This window comes from Nicotiana attenuata, chromosome 7 (assembly GCF_001879085.1).
Source record: "Nicotiana attenuata strain UT chromosome 7, NIATTr2, whole genome shotgun sequence".
NCBI classification, from domain to species: Eukaryota; Viridiplantae; Streptophyta; class Magnoliopsida; order Solanales; family Solanaceae; genus Nicotiana; species Nicotiana attenuata.
The window spans coordinates 88,445,891-88,454,262 of NC_031995.1; the positions used below are offsets into that span (position 1 = coordinate 88,445,891).

At 38.2% G+C, this 8,372-nt stretch overlaps 1 non-coding gene across 1 annotated transcript; it reads right to left on the bottom strand.

The window, feature by feature from the left end:
* On the bottom strand, positions 3,680-3,759 carry TRNAL-UAG. Its single transcript has one exon. It is a non-coding gene; the product is annotated as a tRNA-Leu (tRNA).

An 8,372-nucleotide genomic window follows, 5' to 3' on the forward strand; every position in this document is an offset into this window, starting at 1 on the left:
TTCCAGAGGGTGTAGGTGTGGGAGCAATTTTTGGATTATTGACAGGGGTGGGAGTTGATTCACTAGTTGGGTGCTCAAAGTCATAGCTTTGATCTTTGTGAGAAAGGAGGGGTTGGGGTAGTGAGGGATTGGCTATTTCAGTGGATTTGTGTGCTGAGATATCATCCTCTGTAACCCCTGGATTCTAGCTTTTTTGGATAACAGGACTCAAAAACTGATTGCCATCAGAGGGGTCTGATGGCTCTTTGATAACTATCCCAAAGTTCTATTTTTTTAATGCTCTTCTCTTTTTCTGACTGAGCTTATTTCTTGGTTTCTGTGGCTGAATGTGGAAATCGGCCTGAGCATGAGCTTTCCCTTTCAGAAGAGTTCTCATATGGTCCTCAAGATCTTTGTCTACAACCTCAGTACATTCATCAGATTCAACAGGAGACCTTTGTTCATTTGCGTTAGAGAATGTGGTAGCAGGAGTTGGCTGGTCATTCCTTTGGTCAGTCAACTGTGCTTTTGCACACTCATGCAAAACATGAGGAACACCCACCCCCTTTGGAACCCCTACATGTTTCTCTACTGGTTTTCCCTGACATTCTCCCTTTCCTCCTTCAACTTCATCAACATTTATAACATCATAGGGATTGGGGGATTGGGATACTATGTTCTGAGCAACAGAACCAGAGTTCACCACAACAGTAGGACTTTGAGAGGTAGGAAGTATACCTGTTTGGTCATTGTGAGCATTGGTCATTGGTTTGGCTATTTCCTGCGACTGCTATCCTGCATTAGTTCTTGGCATATAAATCTGCTGCTGCTTTTTGGTGTTGTTAGAATTGCCTTTGAAGTTTTTTCTTTTTTGTGTTTGCCAGTTATCCTTTGGTATTTCAGTGCTCTTGTGTTGGTGTTCTGCACTAATTTGGTGTTCCATTTCCTGTTGCTTTTCTTTTGGTGCTGCTTTTTGAGAATTTTGCCCACTCTGTTGCATTCCTCTTTGTTGTTGACTGGATGTCCCTGCCTCATTGCTGTTGTTTGGATTCTCTTTATGATTGGAGCTGGTTGCCTTGTTTTCTTCCTTTTTTTCCTCTTTCTTTCTTCTTCTTGCAACCTGATTTCACAAGTGAATTCTGAATGACCTAGGTGTCTACAATGGGTGCAATAGGCAGGAACGAAACACAATTATTTACTTAGTGAAAACGAGGTTTCCAACAATTAGCACGTGTACGTACTCGTCACCTCACGTACACGGCATTCATATAACAACAACAGTACCAAATCCTAAGGGGAGTTCCCCCACACAAGGTTAGGCAAGCCACTTACCTCGAACCGCTCAAAATCAATCTGAAATCACGCTCTTTCCACGAGTATCCAACTTCGAGTGGCCCAAATCTAATCAAATCAATATCATAACATAAATACAACTACAAACAACTAATTTAGATAAAGAAATCGAAGCTATGACAAGAAAATACAAGAACGCCCAAAAATCTTCCCCGAGCCCACGTCTCGGAATCGTGTAAAAGTCATAAATTATGAACACGCATTCACTCACGAGTCTAAAAACCATACCAAATTCACTCAAATCCGATACCAAAATCTCGATCAAAATCCCAAAATTAGGCCTAAGAACGTTTCTCAAATTTTCCCAATTTCCACCCTAAATCCGAAATTAGATGATAAATTCATGTTTAGATTAAAGGGATATAACCAAAAAGGAGTTAGGAATAATTACCCACAAACTTCCTCCGAAAATCTCTCCAAATTTCATCTCCTACCGAGCTCTCAATCCAATTTTTGAGTTACGAACTCAAACCCTCGATTTTGGAATTTAAGTACTGCCCAGACGCGTTATTCTTCGCGAATGCGAGACAACTATCGCGAACGCGATGCACAAAAATCTCTAGCCAATTTTTCCTTCTTCGCGAACGCGAGGGTCCACTCGCGAACGCGTAGCTTCAGCTCCCGGACCTTCGCGAATGTGACCCTACACTCGCGAACGCGTAGAGAAATTTCCTGGGGTCCCCAACTGCTCCGTCTTTCCTCTTCGCGAACGCGCTTAGCTTTCTCGCATTCGCGATGGTTCCACTGGCCAGCCTTCACGAACGCGACTCCCCGTCGCGAACGCGAAGGCCAATTGCCTGCAACAGAAAAACCAGCAAAATCTGCTGCATTCCTAAGTCCAAAAATGTCCTGTTGAGCATCCGAAACACACCCGAGCCCCATGGGACCTCAACCAAACATGCCAACCAATCCTAAAACATCATATGAACTCAGTCCAATCCTTAAATCGCATAAAACAACACTAAAACCGCGATTGACCCTCCAATCCAAGCATAATGAACTTGAAATCTTAAGAATTCTACATCCGATGACAAAACCAACCAAACCAAGTTCGATTGACCCCAAATTTTGCACACAAGTCACATTCAATACTACGTAACAACTCCAACTTTCGGAACCGGATTCCGACCCCGATATCAAAATTTCATTAACGATCCGGAAACTTCAAAAATTCAACTTTCGGCATTTCAAGCCTAAATAAGCTACGGACCTCCAAAACACAATCCGAATACGGTCCCAATTCTAAAGCTTAAGCTCTCATTTAGGGACTAAGTGTCCCAAAACACTCTGAAACTCAAAGCGAATCTTCCCGGCAACCCACAATAGCATAAATAAACATGGGGGGAGCAGTTATTAGGGGATCGGGGCATAAATTCTCAAAACGACCGGCCGGGTCGTTACACTGTTTGAGTTACAGTCATTTTTATGAAAATTCTCGATTTACTAAATTATTGGTATATTATCATTGGACCACTGGTAAGTGTCAAGTTGACCTCTCATCTCTACTTCTTCGAGATTAGAAGGGATACTTACTGAGTACACGTTATTTTTGTACTCATGCTACACTTGCTGTGTATTTTTGTTGCACAGGCACATGTACCTTTAACGGCCTAATGGGCGTAGCAGCATGGATGATACGAAGACATAGGTGAGCTGCATCTCTCAAGCGTCCCACAGCCAGCATAGTCTCTTTCTGTCCAACCTGTATTCCAAACAGTTATTGTACTTTATTTGATTTCCTAGTGATTGCTCATGCACTTGTGACACCGGGTTCTGGGATGATTATGGGATATTTAATATTAAAAGTTGTAAACATTTTTATTTACTCAGTGATGATTACCTTTTTACTAAGTAAATTAAAGGAAATTGTGGTTCCTAAAATATTAAATGAGAGTTTAATTAATTACTCAATGTTGGCTTGCTTGACCGAGGTGTCCGGCATCATCACAGCCTTTGATGGATTTTGGGCCGTGATACAATATGTGTATCTTCTTTATGTAGTTGATTTCTTCTAGAGAAAGTAATGACCTCTATGACAAGTGTTCAATGAGTATTCATAAAATTTGTTCCAGAGATTGTTCTGTGTATAACTCCATGAAAAGTCTTCATTGATAATGTATTGAGGACTATGAATGGTAAGTTGAAATGATAAAAGAGATTACTATATTTATAATCCGATAACCGATAAGTCGAATTGTTAAGCATAATTATCCGCCTGATAAGGCCCCAGGGACAGGGACGCATCCTAGTATTGCTTAAAAGCTCTGAAACTCTTTTTCTTTCTACGCCATTGTTAGGATATAGGGATTAAAACCTAAGTTGGGCTTTTTTCAGAAAGTAAAAGTAATGACATCTGTGGGATTTGATCCCACGCCCTTTCGGACTAGAGCCTAAATCTGGCGCCTTAGACCACTCGGCCAAACTGTCTTATATAATAGTAGCTCTCTTATGTAATATACGGATTAGTTAGTTGTTAGATTAAACACTATTTTTTTAGCATGCACGGTATTCAAACATATTGAAAACAAAGTTACATAAAATTTAATAAAGTTAGATAACCATTTAACAAAGCAAGTGCCAACACAAATATCTTACGATGCAAACTACACAATTGGCTAAAAATATCAAAATTTTGGAACTTACCCAATTTATATAAAACATTTCACTTCGATATTTAAACTGTCTATAGTTTGACTAACATTTTGAAACATAATTTTTTAATTATATTGACATGAGAAAAATTACAACTTAAAATATTTTTTATATTGTTTGAATATCTATCAATTTTAAATTAATGAGTTGAACTATTCTGTCACGGCCCAGATTTTCCTCCATAAGATGTTGCAACGGCACCTAGTCTCTAAGACTAGGTAAGCCTAACAATTGCAGAATAACTGAAATAATAACTGAAATAACAACTAAACTTCAACAGATATATATGTAACTGAAAACTGTTGCTCCGCATGTACAAGAAAAATCAACAACTCCGAGTATAAAAAACTCCCAGAATCCGATAATCACAAGCCACAAGCTCTAAGGAATGTACTAACTGTCTCTGTAAGCACGTAATTTTTGACTCGCACATTAGAATTATCTTTAATAGTCTTAGTATTTTTAGAATATTCATTTGCGCTTATTTCTATAGGATTTTACATTATTATTAATTTTAATTCTATTTTTAAAGCACAAAATTGAAAAATACAAAAAATAGTTTCATATAGTTTGCCTTAATTAATTGGAATTAATTTTATATCTAATAGTATTTTTTAAATTACTAAGTTTCGTAGTTGTTGGACTTTAAGAGTTGAAGTCCAAAATCTTAGCCCAAAACCCCAAAGCCATCTTAGCCCAACTCCCTCAACCCAGAACCCTTGACCCGCCCCATATCCACTTTTAAATCCTAGCCACCCATCCCATCTAATCCAAGGGCGAGGATTAATTCCTCTACATCATATAAAATCATAATCAAACCCTTGTATGAAAGGAGAAGATCTCTGACCCTCATTTCTGAAGAGCAGCGGCAGACCCTGAAAAACAAGATCACTCGATCTTCTTTCTTTCTTTTACACACACATAGGAAGACTTTCTTTACTTGGACCTGTTCTACGCTCGAAAGGATTGAACCGTAAAGAAAGAGATGTCACATACAGAAAGTTTGTGATGTGCAAAGTCTTTTTAGGATTCATTTCAAACCTTGTCTCTTATGGTGTTAGAGACACCATCCGCTACCTTGTTTAGCACCGTATGATTGATGTTGTGGTTACTACAACTGGTGGTATTAAGGAGGATCTCATAAAATACCTTGCACCAACTTATAAGAGGGGGGTGACAAAAAAAAAAGGGGGCTGGAAAAAGAAACACACAAATAGAGGGCAGCAACAGTGACAGAACGAGAGTAAGAGGGAGGCGGCGAATTTCAGTCTAAAAATTGAGTGAACAGTAGCTTCGAGTTTGGGTTTCGAGTTTTCCAGTGTCGATTCGAGGTTCCAGTTCGCAATTTCGGCGTTTCAGTCCAACGATTGTTGCTTTGTTATTCCGATTGAGTTGCAAGTTTTCAGTTTTGTTTATAAATAAAACGTCCATTTCTAGCCATCTTTCCCCTATTTTAAATAGTTGAATGTTTAAGTGATTTTGTTTCAGTTATATGAGTTTATGATGCTTAGTTTTTGACTATTCGAATTTAGCCTCTGTTTGATTAATATTTGTTAATGTCAAGCTATATCAATATGTTATTTGGGATCTTAGAACATCACCGTACAATGAAGGTTAACCATTTCCTAAATTTCCTTGATGCTTATGTATTTGGGTGCAAAGTTAGCCTAATTTCATGTTTCATCGTGTATTTAGCCAAGTTACTTAGCCAAGTTACTCAATATCGCCATTCCATTAGTTTAACCTGTAACTTTAGCATGTTTTATTATAATTAGTGACCTAGCTAAGCCTCTTCCGCAAATAATATATTGTCCATAAATTTGGCATCACAACAAACGAGTACGGTTCCGTAGTATAATCGTGATACATAATCCCAATTTGAGTGTGCGTTTCACGTGACTCAACCTCCACATCACATAATAATAAAAATAAACATATTTTAAATCGCGAGTGCATTTTACGTGACGCGTTCCGCAATCACGACATCGCGCTTTGTTCAAACGAATCCCATAAATCCTAGAAGCAATTAAAATTCTATTACAAGAGGTTAAAAAGTTAAAAATGCACAACAGGTTTTAAACATGTAATAAATCAGATAATTAGGCCAATTATTAATAGTTGAGCGACTGTGTTAAAACCATAAAACTCGGGAGTGCCTTACACCTTCTCCCGGGTTAATAGAATTCCTTACTCGGTCTTCTGGTTTAGCGGACTTTAAAACAGAGTCACATTTCCTCGATTTAGGATTTAAAATAAACCGGTGACTTGGGTCACCATAAAGTATTCCAAGTGGCGACTCTGAATCAAATAAAATAATCCCATTTCGATTAATATCACTTTAATTGGAAAAACTCCCTATCCCCTCAGAAAAAGGAGGTGTGCAGCTCTGGCGACACTGCTGGGGATCGAACCCAGAATCTCTGGTTCAGGGTTCAGAATTCAATCTTAGAATAACTTATATAGTTGGCTTTTGTTTATTATCTGATTTTTTACGTGTTTGAGCCTAATATGCTATATGCTGCTTTTTACCGCTTTGATATTGCTTGAACTGTATATAAACTGTTACGAAACCCTTCTTCTCTCTGAGCCTTCTAAATCTTCTGGGAAGCGTACGCTAGCGTGGCTTATTTTCTGTTAGAGTTGCATATCCCTAATTTAGAATGAGGATCGAATCAGTTACAAATTCAGATGGACTTTTGGTTCTCGGTACGTTGCCCCCCTACCCCCCCCCCCCTCCCTCCGACTCGAGTTGTCTGCTCGGGTAAGCCAGGTATAGAATAATACACCCAGGTTTTTAGACTTAGAATGACATAGCTTCGTGCCGGATCCCTAGTAGGTACGTTTATTTGCATCACGTGCATTTGACTTTTGGGACTCAACACAGGGGTTGGGTCCGTCTAGGACAGGTGTACCCGAAACTAAAAAGACCATCCTGATGCATCTTACGTGCTACTTGTATATTTGTTTGATCTGGTTTGCATGTTGACCGGCTTTTCGAATAGGGAAAGAAAATGGAAAAAAACCAAGAGAGGGAGAATAAAAGAGTGAAATTCACCCGGTTCTCATAAAATTCTTGTGTTCAAAAATTGAACTGTGTCTAATTTTGCTCAAAAGGTGTTGAAAAATAGACTAAGATTTTGAAATATTCCCTGCTTTTGGCTGAACTACGCGGGTCTGATTCTCACCGGATGTGAGATACGTAGGTAAACCTCATCAATTCCGGTCCACAATTTATTAAAAAAAAATCCAAAAATATTTTTCTTTACTCCCTTCTTTAGAAAGTCTTTCTTTTAGACCCCAATTTTTAAAAATCCAAAGATGTTTTCTTTTAGTTTCTTCTCAAAATCCAAAAATATTTTCATTCTTCTTTCAAAAATTGAAAACAAAATTCAAGATTCAAAAATATTTTCTTTTTATTTAGGACTCTTTCTTTCGTATATTCAAAATATGAGTCCAAAAATCAAAAAAATATTTTGGTTTCTTTTTTAGAAGTTTTTCTTTCGAAATTCCAAAAAACAAAAACAAAAATAATCAAAATCCAAAAATATTTTCTTTCTTCTTTATAAGTCTTTCTTTCGTAAATTAAAAAAAATCAAAACCCAAAATTTTTTTTTTTGTTAGGAGCTTCATGGTCTGGTTTTTATAAATTAAAAAAAGGAGTTAGTTTATTTTATTTATTCTTGATCTTCCCGAACTACGCAATGATCTGATTCATGTTTTCACATGACACGTAGGCACCCCACATCAGGTTCGATCGACATTTTTTTTTAAAAGAAAAAAGAAAAAAAAGACCTTGATAATAATTGATTGAGTCCATTCTAACATGTTCTTTGTTTTTGAATGGTGAAGAAAGTTTGAGGAGGTCGGTTTGTCATAAGCTGACAACACAAGATCCAATGAAAAAATGACAACTGACATCAAAGCTGTTACGAGTGCTCAAGAGGCTCAGGGTCAGACGGTTCAACAAGAGTCTACTGTGGTTAAGGAAAATAGAATACTGAAACAGAAAATGACTGAAATGTGCCAAGCATGGGCCAATGGCCAAGGACCGCCCTTATATATTCCTGGTTTCCCAGAGTTCACACCCATCTCGACTACTACCACTCCGGTCTCATTGTCTTATCAATCCTATCCACCTGGTTCAGTCATTGTCCCAACTGTACGACTACAGCTGGAACTTCTGTTGCGCGCTCCCAAAGTATGCCATTGACAACCAATCAGACAACCACTACTATTATGCCCATCTTCACCATCCCACAGCCAACGGTGGTGTAGAGGAAAAATCATGAGTCGCAATTTGCTACCCAGAAAGAACAGTACCACTCTCCTGAGTACCACTCGTACCTATTTGATCTTCCTCCAGTGATTGAGAAGCCTACCCAAAAGAT